We start from the raw sequence: 16,948 nt of genomic DNA on the forward strand, positions 1-16,948 counted from the left end.
ACAGGCTGCCGCAAGAAAGTGTAGTTCAGATATAAGGTGGATTTTCTTTCCACCTCAAATGATCTAGATTTAGGGTGAGACTTTCCACCTGGAATCATTCACTCACGAAAACCCTTTCACAAGTGTACCCAGCTGTTTGGGCTTTGGCTAATTCCAGATGTAGTCAACGTGACAAATAGGAATAGCTGTCACAGATGTTTGGCCTGCATGTATGTCTGTGCACCATGTACATGGCTGGTGTCTGCAGAGCGTGGAAGATGGCACCAGATCACCCGGAACTGGAGCTACAGATGGTGGTGGACCACCACACTTGAGTGCGAGGAGCGAAACTCAGGTCTATCTGGAAGAACAGTTCTGCTCTTAATTACTAAGCCTTCTCTTCAGCTCCAATTTCATTTATTTATTTTTTTATAGTGAAATAAACTTCTATTGTGTTGTACTAAGTTTTCATTATCCAGTCATTAGCTGAAGGAAATGAAGGCTGATTCCATTTACCAGACATTATGAATAGAGCAACTGCGCACATGCTGAGCAAACAATTATGCAGTAGAGTGTAAGACTTTGACGATATGACCAGGGGTCAAATTTCATTTCTAGCTTTCTGAGGAGACCGCACCCTGAGTTCCACAGTAGCTGTATGAGCTAGCACTTCCACCAACACTGAGTAGTTTTCCTTCTCCCCACATCCTTGCCAGCATTGGTTGTCATAGGTTCATAATCTTAGCCGTTCTGTTTGGAGCAGCATAAAATCTCAAAGTAGTTTAAATTTGCCTTTCCCTGTGGGATAAGGATGTCAAATACTTAAAAATGCGCTTCTTAGCGATTTGTATTTCATCTTTCAAAACTACTCTTTACTTCCATAGCCAACTTTTATATTGAGTTGTTTTCTCGGTATTTAGATTTTTGAGTTCTTTGTGCATTCTAGACACCAATCCCGTCATAAGTGTAGACGGCAGACAGTGTTCCCCATTCTATAGGCTGCCTCTTTCCATAATCACCAGTCTCTTTTTTATTTTTTTTTCACTCATGAGGTCTAGTTTATGGACTGTCGGTCCTAATTTCTATACACTACCAGCTAGATTCCTATTCAGAAAGTCCTTGCCTTGCTTGATAAAGAACGTGAAGTGTACTCCCAATGCTTTCCATTAGGAACTTCAGAGAGTCAGGTCTGACGTTGAAGTTTGTTACTCATTTATAATTGATTTTTTTTGTGCAGAGTGAGAAATAAGGGTCAATATTGAAAATAGTCATTCCTTTACATTCTTTATTTTTCTAGCACCATTTGCTGAAAGTTCTGTCTTTTCGCCAATGCTTCTTTGTTAAAAGCCAGGTAATTCTTGTTATGTGGACTTGCATCTGGGTTCAAATTCTACTCAATCAATCGAAATGTCTGTTTTTTTCTGTTTGTTTTGTTTTGTTTTGTTGTTGTTCCAGTATCTTGCTGTTTTTACTACTATGGCTCTGTAGTATGGCTTGAAATCATGAATGGTAATGCCTCCAGCAACATTTCATTGTTTAGGATTGTTTTGGCTATGAATCTTAAAATTAAAAAAAAAATTGAAAACCTACGTTGGAATTTTGATGGAGGATTGTATTGAATTAGTAGAATGATTTTTGCTAGATGGCATCTTCTGATGCCATAAAGTTTTCCTTGCATAGATCTTTCAGCTCCTTGGCTGGGTTTATTCAATGGTATTTTTGAGGCTCCTTTTATGAGATTGTTTCTGCGATTTCTTTCCCAGTATAATTGCCTATGGTTATATTGGAAAGCTCTGATATGGGTTTGTTATTTTTGCAATTATCTCCTTCGCCGAATGTGTTTTCCAAGGTATACTAGGAGTTTCCTGGTGGAGTGTCCACATCTCTTATTCATAGGATCATATATGCAAATAGGGGTTTTTGATTTCTTCTTTTTGTATCTGTATCCCCTTTACTTCCTCCTCTTATCAGTTTATCTAGGTGTTCAAGTACTATACTGAACAGCAATGATAAGAGTGTCTTGCTCCTGATCATAGTGGGGAGTGTTTGTCCATTTGACACGATGACTATTGTTTTGCCTCATATGGTATTTCTTATGTTGTAATATGCTCTCTCTAGCCTTAGTCTCCCTAGGGTTCTTATTAAGAAGAAATGCTAGATTTTGACAAAGGTTTTTTTTTTTTTGTCCATCTTTTGTGATTTCTGCCCTTAAGTTCATTTATAGGGTGAATTATATTTATTGCTTTACATATGTTAAGCCATCCCTGGATCCCTGGATTGGTGCCACCTTGATCACAGTTGATGATCTTTTGGATGTGTTATTGAATTTGACTTGCAAATGTTTTACTGAGAATTTTTCATATTTGGAGATTAGTCTGTAGTTTTGTTGTGTATCTTTATCTGATTCTGGTATTAGGGTAACCCTGGGTTTGGAAAGATGGATTGGAAGTGTTTCTTCTTTTTCTATTTTATGGACTGTTTTGAGTTGCTGTTGTGTTAGCTCTTCTTTGAAGGTCTGGTAGAATTATGCACAGAATCCATCTTGCCTTGTTTTTGGGAGGGGGCTGGGGAATTTTTAATTTCTCCATCTTAGTGCTTGCTGTAGGTCTGTTTGAAGTATTTACTTCATCTTGGTTTAACTTTGATATGTCATATGCACCAAAATATTGAGAAGTTCCTTTTGGGTTTACTAATTTAGTGGAATATAGTCTTAATGTCTTCATATTTTTCTGAATTTCCTCATTATCTGTTGTAAAGTTTCCTTTTCATCTCTAATTTTGTTTATTCATGTCCTCTCTTTCTTTTCTTTTTTTTTTTCTTTTTGGTTAGTTTGAGCAATGGCTTGCCAATCTTTTTATTTTTAAAGAACTTGTCTATTTTTTCACTGATTTCTTTTTATTGTTTTATTTATTTCATTTCATTAATTTCCACTCCAGTATTTATTATCGGTGTCTACTGCTTTTTAAATTGACTTGGTCTTGTTTTTCTAATGCCTTAAGGTTATCTGGTTATTTGTTTGAGATATCTTTGACTTTTGAGTATTGGGACTTAGAACAATAAATTGCTTCTTACAACTACTGTCAATATATCTCATAGATTTGAGTATATTCTGTTTAATTTTTGTTTAATTCAAGGAATCTTAAAGTTTACTTCTAGATTTCACCTATGAAGTTGATTCTATCACCCAAGAGTGTGCTGTTTAGTCTTTCATACTAAAAGTACTGTAGGTACTTCCTATAGTTTCTATTGATATTTAATTTTATTGTGTTGTTAATTTTCCTATAATTGTTCAGATTTGCTTTGTCCTCTAATATATGCTCTATTTCAAAGAATATTCCATGGGTTTCTCTGAAGGTTGTATACTCTTTAGTGTTTAGATAAAATACTCTCTAGATGTCTGTTAGGCCCATTTGGACTATAATGTCATTTAACTCAAATATTTGGTTATTCATTATTTTGTCCAGTTGCTCTGTTTAATGATAAGAATAAGGTATTGAATTTACTGACACTGAGTGTGTTAGGAATTAATTTGTGAATTTAAAGCTAGTAATAATGCTTTATGAAATTTAATGAGCCCATATACATGTATATATATAAATTACAATATATCTCTATCTCCCTCTATATATCTCTCTATCTCTATCTCTATCTCTCTGTGTTTATGTGTAATTTTCTCTTGATAAATGGCTCCATTGATTAATATGAAATGCTTTTATTTATCTCTTCTGATTAGATTTTGATTGAAGTTTGTTTTGTCATGTATAAGAGCAGTAATGCCTACCTTCCCCTCCCCTGCCCTGCTTCCATTGCCTTAGAATGCCCTTTTCCACGCTTTAACCAAAGATCGTATTTATCTTTGATGGTGAGATGTATTTTTTGGAGACATAAAAAATAATTCTATTTCTTAACTTTATCTTCTAATTTGTGTCTTTTGATTAGGGTTCAGACATTAATATTCAGAGTTATTATTGAAAGGTGTGCATCATCATTTGTTTTTGTTAAGCTGAAACAAACTGGAGTCATTTGGAAAAAAGAAACCTCAATTGAGGCAATATCTCCATTAGACATTGACAATTCTGTTCAGCATTTTCTTGCTTAATGATTGATGTGGGAGGGCCCAGCCAACTGTGAGTAGTGCTACTCCTGTGCAGGTCATCCTGAGTTATATAAGAAAGCTAGCTGGAGCAAACCAGTAAGCATGTTACTCTATGACTTCTATTCCAACTACTGCCTGCAGGTTTCTGCCCTGACTTCCCATAGATGCGGAGTGTGACCAGAGGCTTGTAAGACGAAAAGAAATCCCTGTTCTCTAAGTTGATTTGGTCATGCTTTATTCCAGCATAGAAAGTATAGCTTTCTGTTATTACTTATTTATTTTTTATTGTTTGAACATTTTTTGCAGTATTTTGCTTAACTAATGTCTTAGCATCATTCCCAGACCCCCAAAGCCTCTTGAACACATTTATAGTTCTTTTAAGTCTAAAGTGTTCTGTCCAGTATCATCTTTAGGAGTGAATTGATGGTCATAAGCTCTTTTACATTTCTTAGGAAGTTTTTCTTTCATCTTCAGGCATGATCGTTTTGTTGGGTATGTTAGACTGGGTTTGGCACTTGTGATCATTCTAAATTTGAAATACATAATCTTAAGCCCTTGCTTTTAACATTTTGATTAAAAATTAGCAGTTACTTTCATGGGTTTACCTTTATGTGTGATTTTACTTTTGTCATTTGCAGCTTTTAATATACCAGTTTTTGGTCTGTACATTCTGTGTTTTTAACTACAATGCATTGTTCAAGTTTCTTTGCTGGTTCTACTGGTTCAGTGTTTTATATACCTCTTGTATCTGGATTACTTTTCCCCCTGAAGTTTGAATATATTTTATCTATGATTTTATTAAAATATTTTCTATACTTTTTTAATTAAATGATCCTGCTTTTCATATATCTATAATCATAGGTTTTGATTTTTTTTATGATGTTCTAAACTAGTGTATGTTACTTGTAGTGCATTCTATTGCTGATCTCTCCAATAAAATTTTTATCTGGCTTGTCATGTTTTCATTAATTTGGTTTGCTTTTTCTTCAGTATTTCTCTCTTTATTGAATTTATTTCACATAATAAATGGACTTCATTTTTCATCCAGCTGTTTATGTTTCTTAAAAAATATTCATGGGCCCCTTGGGTTATTTAAGTACATTTATAATCACTTATTTGAATTTGGCATCTGGAATTTTATGTAATACATTTTCTTCAGGAGCTTTTACTATAGACTGGTAATTTTTGGAGGTAACAGTTTGTCTTAGTTTTCATGGTGTGTGTGTGTGCGTATTTATGTGTGTGAGTGTGTGCACATGCATCTATGTGTGTTTGTGTGTTTCCTGGGATCCAATCATCTGGGTTAGATGATAACAGGCTGTCAAAAAGAGACTTGATATCCTATGATTATATAGAGGGGGAGGAGGTCCCCCTCAGTCACAGACATGGGGGAGGGGAATAGAGTGAAAGCAGGAGGGAGGGAGGAACAGGAGGATACAAGTGATGGGATAGCAATTGAGAAGTAATATGAATAAATTAATTTTAAAAAGTCAAAAAAAAAGAAGAAAAGGAAAAAAAGATTCTTTTTCTTTTAAGACTTGTTTGTTTATTGATACAGGTTCTTGCTATGTAGCCATTGCTCTTTTGGAACTCATTATGTAGACTAGAGATACCTTAAAATCACAGAGATCTGCCAGTCTATGCCTCTTGAGTGCTAAAGTTAAAGGCACGTGCCACCACCATGCCTGGCTATGTTTTAGCTTTAAAGTTACCTCTTTTCACTCAGTGTTTTCAGTGTTCATGAGAGAGTAGATTGTAGTACAGTTATACTGTTTTCTTTTGGGAGACTGGTGTTCCAGGAGCCAGGTTAAATTTCTACTCTACCCCTGGGAGTTGAGTGCTTTCTACAAGAGCAGCTACTATCCAACACTTAGCCCTCTCTTATAACAGGGTAGTAGGTGACTACAAAATAGACATTTGCTAAGTGCTTATTGGCTTAGGGAGTAAGGATATGGTATTATGCATGCTAATATGTTAATTATTGTGGGCATGAGTGGAAAGGAAAAGACACAGTGACTATGAGGAGACCAGTCATAAGTATTAGATTGTTGGATGGGAAGTTAAGGAAAGGGACATACATAGGAGTGGGAATAATAGAAACAAAGGAAAAATAAAGGGTGGGGACTGTGGATGTTTTGGTTAATGATATGACATAAGGTTGGAGGTAAAGCCATATGCTCATATATAGTTACAAATTTGGAATTTTGGGTTCTTTAAAAAACAGAAATATTACAAAAATGTGCTTTAATTATAATCCTAGGTGTAGGGACGTGGGGCTGCTTCTGACTGTCTGCAGCAGCTTACCATGATTTGCCTTGTGCTCTAATAGAAGCGTGGTTTTGCCAGCTGCAGATATTTTTTTTTCAGAGGGTATATAAATACTAGAGTCCCAATGTGTGTGTTTGGTGGTAGGTGGTCTTTCAGGGGATTGGTCGTAGTTTGTTAGTAGTAGTGCTCAAAGAAGAGACAAAGAAAGAAATTAGATTCAGGGAACTCTCTCTCTCTCTCTCTCTCTCTCTCTCTCTCTCTCTCTCTCTCTCTCTCTGTTCGATTCTTCTTTCTTATCTAGTTATAGGGGGAAGGGGGGCGAGGATAAAGGAGAGAAAAAAAGAAGACACAGATAGCAAAGACCAGGTCCACTCGTGTATCACAAATCAGGCTATCCTCTGGAGTTTGTGAGATATAACAATAAGAGGCAAGCACATGGGAAGAAAGAAAGAAAGAAATTAACATAAAATGGGCAAAAAGAAAGGCACATATAAAAAACAAAATGGCAAAAGATGAGAACATTAGGGCTTAGAGCTAGCCTACCTCTGTTCTGTGGGTAAGGGATTCCCATAGTCATAAGGACACCTGAGTGGAGGTAGAAGATAGTGAAATCATGAGCTTGGGTGTTGACTTCATTTCCTTGGTGGCTTTGTTGTGCTTTCCTAGTCCTGGCCTAGGATATACTGGATGCTGATTTTTTTTTTTTTACCAGTCCTGCTCTCTTATGAACTATTGCTCGACTTTTGTGTAGAGTTTATTGGGATATGTGTAGGTGGTGAGCTACTTAGCTCTGTTCTGTGCATGGAGGAAAGACAAGGCAAGTTCCTCCAGCTGTGGTTGTGGTAGTACTATAGGGCTACCAGGAAGAGGCCTGTGTGGTGCCCACAGCATTGCTTAGAGCTTTTGTTTTGTTCCTATAGTTTTGCAGGTCCCTGTTGGGTACTATAAATTCCCACCAGTGTAGCTTTTATCAATTTCCTGTCAGAGCTCTTTCTACCAGTTTGCAATTACTTCTGAGTATGCTGAGTTTTTGCAGTTATGGCAGCAGCTGCCTTGATTGTGGTTCCGGCAAGAAACCTAGTGTGATAATAGAGAAAGGTCCTATGGTAGAGGAAGCCTACTGAGCCGTTGACATAGCAGATTCTGGGAAATGACAAAGCAGTGGATGTGTCTCCCTAACTATGATCTTTCCTTCATTCCAACATGGTGGCTTTAAGTTGTCATCTTACTCTGAAGTCTATCTTTTTGCCTTTTTTTAAATTGAAAATGATTTTTTTCATACAATGTATTCTAATCACAGTGTCCCTTTCCCCAACTTCTCCCAGAGCCTCCCTAACTACCTGCCCACCTAACTCCATGCTTTCTTCCTCTTTGGGAAACAAAGAAACAAGTAAACCTAAAGACCAAAAAAAGGAGAATGTTTTTTTCAAACAGGTCCTTCACTTGCTTAGTAAGAGTGACTCCTAAGTACTTTATATTGCTTGTGGCTAATGTGAAGGGTGTAGTTTTCCTAATTTCTTCCTCTGCAAGCTTATCATTTGTGTATAGGAAGGCTACAGACTTTTTTGAGTTAATTTTGTATCCAGCCAATTTGCTGAAGTGTTTATCAGCTGTAGGAGTTCTCTGGTCACTTATGTAGACTATCATATCATCTGCAAATAGGGATAATTTGACTTCCTCCTTTCCCATTTGAATACCCTTGATCTCCTTATGTTGTCTTATTGCTCTGGCTAGAACTTTGAATACTATATTGAAGAGATATGGAGAGAGTGGGCAGCCTTGCCTTGTTCCTGATTTTAGAGCAATTTCCTTAAGTATCTCACCATTTACTTTGATTTTGGCTATTGGCTTCCTATATATAGCCTTTATTATGTTGAGGAAAGTGCCTTGTATTCCCGATCTCTCTAAAACTTTAAACATGAATGGGTGTTGGATTTTATCAAATGCTTTCTCTGTATCCAAAGAGATGATCATGTGGTTTTTTATTTTCATTTTGTTTATGTGGTGGATTACATTGATGGATTTCCGTATATTAAACCATCCCTGCATGCCTGGAATGAAGCCTACTTGGTCATGATGAATGATATCTCTGATGTGCTCTTGTATTCGTTTTGCAAGTATTTTATTTAGTATTTTTGCATCGATTTTCATCAGAGAAATTGGTCTGAAATTCTCTTTCTTTGTTGAGTCTTTGTGAGGTTTAGGTATCAATGAGACTATGGCCTCATAGAATGAGTTTGGTAATGTTCCATCCCTTTCTATCTTTTGGAGTAGCATGAAGAGTATCGGTATTAGCTCGCCCTTGAAGGTCTGGTAGAATTCTGCACTGAAGCCATCTGGCCCTGGGCTTTTTTTGGTTGGGAGACTATCAATGATTACTTCAATTTCTGTAGGGGAAATGGGACTATTTAGCTTGTTTATCTGTTCTTTACTCAACTTTGGCAAGTGAAATTGATCAAGAAAATCGTCCATTTCCCTTAGATTTTCAAATTTTGTGGCATATATGCCTTCAAAGTAGGATCTTATGATTCTTTGGATTTCTTCAGTGTCTGTTGTTATGTCTCCCTTTTCATTTCTGATTTTGTTGATTTCAATACTGTCTCTCTGCCTTTTAGTTAGTTTAGCTAATGGTCTGTCTATCTTGTTGACTTTCTCAAAGAACCAGCTCTTGGTTTTGTTGATTCTTTGGACTGTTTTCTTAGTTTCTAATTTGTTAATTTCACCCCTGAGTTTGATTATTTCCAGACGTCTACTCCTTTTGGGTGTTTCTGCTTCTTTTTTTTCTAGGGCTTCCAGTTGTGTCATTAAGGTGTTTATGTGCGATGCTTCCAATTTCTTTTTAAAGGCACTTAGTGCTATGAATTTTCCTCTTAGCACTGCTTTCAATGTATCCCACAAATTTGGGTAAAGAGATTGAAGATGACATGAGAAGATGGAAGGATCTACCTTGCTCATGGATAGGGAGAATTAACATAATAAAAATGGCCATCCTACCAAAAGCAATCTACAGATTCAATGCAATCCCTATCAAAATACCTACACAATTTTTTAAAGACATTGAAAGTTCAATTCTGAACTTCATATGGAAAAACAAAAAACCCAGAATAGCTAAAACAATCTTGTACAATAAAAGGTGCTCTGGAGGAGTCTCCATACCTGATCTCAAACTGTACTATAAAGCAATAGTAATTAAAACAGCATGGTACTGGCGGTACTGGCACAGCAACAGGCTGGTTGATCAGTGGAATCGAATCGAAGACCCAGATATGAATCCACACACATATGGTCATTTGATTTTTGACAAAGAAGCCAAATCCATTCGATGGAAAAGGGATAGCATCTTCAACAAATGTTGCTGGTCTAACTGGATGTCGATGTGTAAAAAAATGCAACTGGACCCATATTTGTCACCTTGTACAAAACTCAAATCCAAGTGGATTAAAGATCTCAACATAAAACCAGAGACACTAAATCACTTAGAAGAAAAAATGGGAAAGAGCCTGGAACATATTGGCACAGGAGGCAACTTCCTGAACAGAACACCAACAGCCCACGCATTAATGTCAACAATTAATAAATGGGACCTCATGAGGCTGAGAAGCTTCTGTAAGGCAGGTGACACAGTAAAGAGAACAAAGCGACAGCCTACAGACTGGGAAAAGATCTTCACCAACCCCACATCTGACAAAGGTCTAATATCCAAAATATATAAAGAACTCAAGAAATTAAATACCACCAAACCAAATAACCCAATCAAGAAATGGGGCATGGAACTAAACAGAGAATTCTCAACAGAGGAATATCAAATGGCTGAGAAACACTTAAAGAAATGCTCAACCTCCTTAATCATCAGGGAAATGCAAATCAAAACAACACTGAGATTCCATCTTACACTCATCAGGATGGCTAAGATAAAAAATTCAAGCGACACCACATGCTGGCAAGGATGTGGGGAGAGAGGAACACTCCTGCATTGCTGGTGGGAATGCAAACTAGTACAACCACTTAGGAAATCTATCTGGTGCTATCTCAGAAAAATGGGAATAGGGCTTCCTCAAGACCCAGCTATTCCACTCCTTGGAATATACCCAGAAGATGCTCCAGCACACAGCAAGAAAATTTGCTCAACCATGTTCATAGCAGCCTTATTCATAATAGCCAGAACATGGAAACAGCCTAAGTGTCCCTCAATAGAAGAATGGATAAAGAAACTGTGGTACATATACACTATGGAATACTATTCAGCTATTAAAAACAAGGAATTCCCGAAATTTGTGGATAAATGGATTGAGCTAGAAATGATCATAGTGAGTAAGTTAACCCAGAAGCAGAAAGACTCAAATGGTATATACTCACTTATATCTGCATATTAGCCCAATGGGCATGTCCCACGAAAGCCTTCACTTACCAGGAAACTGAGACAGAGGGGAGGACATTCTAGTGGGACTCTAGATGAGAGAATCATGGGAGAATGGCAAAGTAGAAGGACCCAGAGGGTCCTAGAAGCCTACAAGTAGAACATTATGATAGACAGACTTGGGCACAGGGGTCCCTCTCAAACTAAGGCACCAGCCAAGGACAATACAGGCGGTAAACCTTAAGCCCCTACCCAGATCTATCCAATGGACAGAACACTCTCCACAGTAGAGTGGAGAGTGGGATATTACTTTCTCACATACTCTGGTGCCTCACCTTTGACCATGTCCCCTGGAGGGGGAGACCTGGTGGCAATCAGAGGAAGGACAGCAGGTTACCAAGAAGAGACTTGATACCCTATGATCATATAGAGGGGGAGGTAATCCCCCTCAGGAACAGTCATAGGGGAGGGGAATAAGGGGAAATTGGGAGGGAGGGAAGAATGGGAGGATACAAGGGATGGGATAACCATTGAGATGTAACAAGAATAAATTAATAAAGGAGGAAAAAAAAACAAAAAAAAGAGAATGAAAAACTAATAAGAGAGAGAAGGCACAAGAAACACATACAGACACAGACAGACAGACAGACAGATAGACAGACAGACACACACACACACACACACATACACACACACACACATACGAGTTTTGGAGCTGCTTCTTCTTATACAAACCACTAATCTCTCTGATAACTGCTCTTGGGAAATTGTCTAGGCAGGCCTTGAACATCTGAGCTGCTCAACCCAGCCTGCTAAAGAGCAGTTTACAGGACCATGCCCCTAGGTGCTAATGCCTTTTACTTTCAGACCTCTTTATGCTTCTTATCTTCATCGCCATTTGTAAGATGGCTTCTCAATAAAGCTTATAGGCAGCCTTCAGCAGAAGAGTGGAAAGAGGTCACTTGGGAAGGAGAAGCCAGGCTACCAATCCGTAGCCTCCATCATCCTATCCTTTTCTCTCTGCTTCAGGAGAAATTTCCTCAGAAACATGCATGATCAAAACATACTACTTACTAAAGACTGGCGGCATTTTGCTAATCCTTCCACTCTCTCTACAGACCCTCCATATCGTATTCTGAGAGATCCATTTCTTTCTTTCTTTTTTTTTTTCTCACTACTTAAACAGTCTTTTTTGAGAGCTGTGCATGAGAGGCCTCTACTCCTGCATCTTTTCAGTTGTTTCTTTCTTGTATTTGTCCTTCTCCTTTCCTACTTGTCAGGACTCGGCTTACCTTTCCAGAATCTTCTTCTGGTCTTTGTCCAGCTTTAGCATGGTGATGACCACCTTGATGGGGTAGATGCCCACATGGACAGTTTAGCCTTTTCTCGAGGCACTCGTTCAATGTAGATGACATATTTTTTCCTGTACACCTGGACCACTTTGCCAATCTGCTGGCCTTTGTAGTGTCCTTGGACAACCTGCACTTCATCGTCCTTCTGAATAGGCATGGACCTAACCTTGTACTTCTGTCTCAGCTCTTTGGAAAGAGGGGAAGACATGATCTTCCTCCAAGTGTGAGAAGGGGCATTGAAATGGCGTTTGCGGTTCTTGCTCCGGTCAGAAGTCATGAAGGGGTTGAACTTCATTTTGGTGGCTGCGATCCAGCGATGGCCACAAAAGGAAAGAGCGAGAGTTCCATTTCTACATAGAGAAAGCTGAGACCCATTTTATCCTGTAGACTTGCATTTAGACAGTGGATGCTTTCTTTTCTTAGAAGCTTTCGGATCATATTGGACATATATACATGTACAAACACACACACACACATACACACACACACACACACACACACACACATACACATACACACATGTATGTACAGTCCTTTGAACATTTTCTTGGCTATAGGAGTATTAAGAGAAGGAATAATTACTCTATAAGCCTTTTCTGGGAGGAGCATTTTATCCTCTCATTAGGAAGTCCCACTCTCCTCTTGCAAAGTCATTCTTGGCTTACTGGATTGTGAGAAGCCAAGAAACAAGAAAGGTGCATGAGGGGGTGGATATTCTATTTCTGCAACTGAAGCACCTCCACCCCGCACTTATTATAGCTAAAAGCGCAGAGCATAACCTTTCTATGTCTCTGGAGGTGAGATAATCTCACTCTATTGCTTGGGTCTCCCACAGTTAGCATGCTGTTCTTTCCAGGGAGCTAAGGTAGAGGGAGCAGAGGAGGCTGTGCTTGTAGTTGCTAAAGAATACCTTTCCCTTTTCGTTTTTCTTAAAATTGTTCTTACAAAAGCAATGTTCTATTCAGCCTGCCATTATGCTAAAAGCTTTTCCTTGGAAGACAATAGCTGTTCTCAGGAGAAAAAAAAAAGATTTACATGAGGTCCCAAGGGTGTAATGAGCTACCACAAGGCACCTGCCTAGGGTTGGGAGTTGTCACTTGTAAGTGGTTTTAAATTAGAACCAAGTGGAAAAATACACGCTTACAGACTTCCCCTTTTGCCTTCTTTGCAAATCATTTTCCATCGTCACTGGCCTTTGTCTGTTTTTTAGATGCATGATCTGGTATGGAGGACAGAGCTTTCTGTTAGAGAGAGCTGCGCATGACGGCAGTGGAGATATAAAATAGACACTCAAGCCAAGGGCAAAACCTCTCAATCTTGGAAATTTTTGCAAGGTGTTGTTTTGAAACTTCCCAAAGGCACGTGCAACCAAGCAATACAATGGGACTGCTAGATTTTCGAGAGTAGAAGTGGTCCACTTTGGGTACCTTAGTGAAGGAGAAGTAGAGGCAGTGCTCGACCTCAGACCTCTGGCCTCCTGCTTAAACCTTCTCTCATCGTCTGTAGGGCGTGCTGTCTCTGACCAAGCCCTGAGCTGACACAGAATACTATAAGAAGACACTGTTGTACTTCCTTGGAAGTTTTAAATAAGAGGGGTTAGAATTAGAGAACCTGAACTGTCCCCTTTTCTTGCTGCTGGGATTTCATTATTACAAGCAAACAGGGCACAAGACCATGGTAGGCAGTAAGAATGCAAGGTTACTATTATTTCATCCCTGATCATTGAGGTGCTCACAATCTATAGGGAGTGTGTGTGTGTGTGTGTGTGTGTGTGTGTGTGTGTGTGTGTGTGTGAAGTCATGTAAACATGTCATTATAATAGACCGAGTGTTTTAGTCGCTGTTATATTGCTCTGAAGAGACACCCTGACCAAGGGCACTCTCATAATCGAAAGCACTTAGTTGGGCACTTGCTTACAGTTTTAAAGGTTAGCCCATTGTCATCCTAGTGGGGACCATGCAGCATGAAAGCAAGTCTGGAGCAGTAGCTGAGAGCTACATCCTGATCCATAGGCAGAGAGGAAGAGACTGGGCCTGGCATGGGCTTTTTGAAACCTCAAAACCCACGCCGAGGGATACACTTCCTCCAATAAGGTCACATCTACTCTAATGAGGTCACACCTCCTAATCTTTCTGATCCTTCTCAAATAGTGCCACTTCCTGGTGACTAAGCATTCAAATATATGAGCCTATGGGGATTATTCTCATTCAAAGCACCACAGCAAGGTACACTGCAATGGAAGCAACAAAGTACAGTGGAGGCACAGAGAAGAGAGGAATTGTCACAGGTAGATTTACACATACAAGACACCCTGTAAAGACACATGTGTACGGTATTGTCATATTGCCAAGACTTCAATGAAACTGCAATTAGAAATCAAAGGCATTATAGCACTATCTGATTCTTTTTTAAAGACTATATAAAAGAGAGTCTGCAAAGCACAGCCAAACTCTCTTCAACTTGTTTTTCCTCATGCATCTCACTGTGGTTGATCTGCACACATAAAAATGGGGACATATAAAATATTGCTCCTGTAACACAAACTCTTAAAACTCCATGATACATAGGCCAGGTGAGTAGCTTTTTCTTGCATCCAATTTTGGCCAGGCTCATGTATTTGAATGTTTAGCCACAGAGAGTCACATTATTAGGAGGTATGGCATGCTGGAGTAGGTGTGGCTTTGTTGGAGGTAGTATGTCACTGTGGAGGTGGGCTTTGAGATCTTATGTGACGAATTTATGTCCAGTATGGTATACTGTCTCCTTCTGCTGTCTGCAGATCAAGATGTAGAACTCTCAGCTTCTACAGCATCATGTCTGCCTGCATCCTGCCATGCTTTCTGCCATGATGATAATGCACTGCCATGATGATAAGCCAGCCCCAATTAAGTGTTTTCATTTATAAGAGTCCTTTTGGTCATGGTGTCTCTTTATAGCAATAAACCCTAACTGAGACAGAAGACAAGAGTCTTTCCTTATTTCAAGCTTGTTGGACAAGTTGGGAAAGAATATAAAACCTAATAGTAAGTGAATTTGTGCCTGTCATAGCATATAGATATTTTATTCTTATAAGGATTTTTGTCTTCAGGCCTGAGATATAATCCTAGGCCTCCTTTTGAATTCTATTTTGGGGCAGGATCTCACTGAGTTGCTCAGGTTAGTCTTAAGTATATAACCTTTGCCTCACATCCTGAATAGCTGAGGTTACAAGCCCACTCACCAAGACCAGCTTATTCTTAGAAAGATTTTACAGTATATTATTTGGTAATCATCGTTGTCTTGTGAATTCATAAATAGATCACTATTATGTCATTATTAGAGATAATAAAAGAAAAACTCAATGAAATTGCCACTTGTTCTACTTTTTGAATGGGTACCCATCTCCCTCCCTCCCTCCCTCCCTCTCTCTCTCTCTCTCTCTCTCTCTCTCTCTCTCTCTCTCTGTGTGTGTGTGTATGTGTGTGTATGTGTCTGTGATTTTATGAAATATAAAACCATCATCCACAAGAGCAGGAAGTCCTAGATATGAGTCTATGAAAGTTATTATGGCATCGGGGCAATAACACGGTGGAGGATTGAAGGACAGAGATAAGGTGGGAGGTGTAGTCTGGGTTGAATGGTAAATGATCTTAATTCTCTTAAAGTCAGTGATAACTTACTGGGATATTAGAAGCAGGACAGTAAAATCAGAGGCATCTCTGGGGAAAGTCTTGGGACAATAACACTTAAAAAGAGTAAACTGATCAAGATAATGATGAGATGGAGCCCAGAAAAGTGGTGCTTATAAGCATTTTGATCCATGATTCAGACTCACTGGAGTACAAAGTTTGGCTTTCTCTTTTATCAGCATTATGACCTTGCATTACAGGACTCTCTTCTCCAGCAACAGCATGGCTAGTAATATCTAAATTAAAGAAATGCTATCAAATCAGGGCCATTGATAGTCACTTATAAAAGGAAGAGGTGGACAGGGTTACTTAATTTTCCCTTGAAATACTATTCACTCTGTTCTCCCATTCCCAGCTATATGCCATTCTTCTGCAGCCACTTGTGGTCTCCAGGGATCTATGACTGTGTAAGATGTGGAAAAATTAACTGAAGTGGGAGAGAAACACTGCTGTGTGAGTTGTCACCTATGCTGTGGTAGGCTCTTTGGTGATGCAGTTTCTTAAGCCACCCATTCGTCTACAAATAACTTTAATAGACACATTGTCTCACAATGCTAGACTGAGGTACAACTATTACTTTCACTTGTCATTCATGTCTGTCTCAGTGAAGAAATGTTTATTCACATCTCCCTAGGAAAAGTAAACAGGATATCGCGGAAAAGATGCTCAAATACTTTACTTTGGTTTCTCTTCTGTAAACAGTCCAATACTAGTAATACCTCATTCAACCTGTAAATAGTAGGAGCCTTAGAACTATGTCCAGCACATTAGAGACTTCTCAATACATATTTTAGTTGTTGGTCTTCCATATAGCATATAGGATTCAAAGCAAAGGTCTGTCTAGGGAAATTGGAGTAAAACGCCTAAATTATACATGTCTAAGAAGTGAGAGGTTTGACAATAAATGAAAATAGGAATGATGGTCAAGGAGTAAGTCTGGATAGTTTAATGCCAACAAAATTACTATATAGTTTATATGTATATAATATATATATTAGTTTTTATAAATGAATGAATATATAATGAATATATATGGTTATACATGATGAATACATACATACACATATATGAATGAAAGACGTAAAATACACACACATACATATTTTTGTTTATGAAAGAGATAAAAATACTTTAGGCTCAGGGCTCATCGCAGAAGAGGAGAGGAAAGACTATAAGACATAGTGAATCAGGGAGTTTTCTGTGAGACTTTTTTGCCTAATAATCTCAG

At 38.5% G+C, this 16,948-nt stretch overlaps 1 protein-coding gene and 1 pseudogene across 3 annotated transcripts in view; one reads left to right on the plus strand and one right to left on the minus strand.

Annotated features, from left to right (window-relative positions):
- AGBL1 (AGBL carboxypeptidase 1) overlaps positions 1 to 16,948 on the plus strand; it is an 880,118-nt gene that overhangs the window by 187,724 nt on the left and 675,446 nt on the right. The gene's annotated exons all lie outside the window — the stretch shown is intronic.
- On the minus strand, positions 11,917 to 12,372 carry LOC311588531 (large ribosomal subunit protein uL24-like; annotated as a pseudogene). The gene has a single exon. The product of its transcript is annotated as a large ribosomal subunit protein uL24-like (transcript).

This window comes from Acomys minous (assembly GCF_964271855.1).
Source record: "Acomys minous genome assembly, chromosome: 2".
In the NCBI taxonomy this organism is placed as follows: Eukaryota; Metazoa; Chordata; class Mammalia; order Rodentia; family Muridae; genus Acomys; species Acomys minous.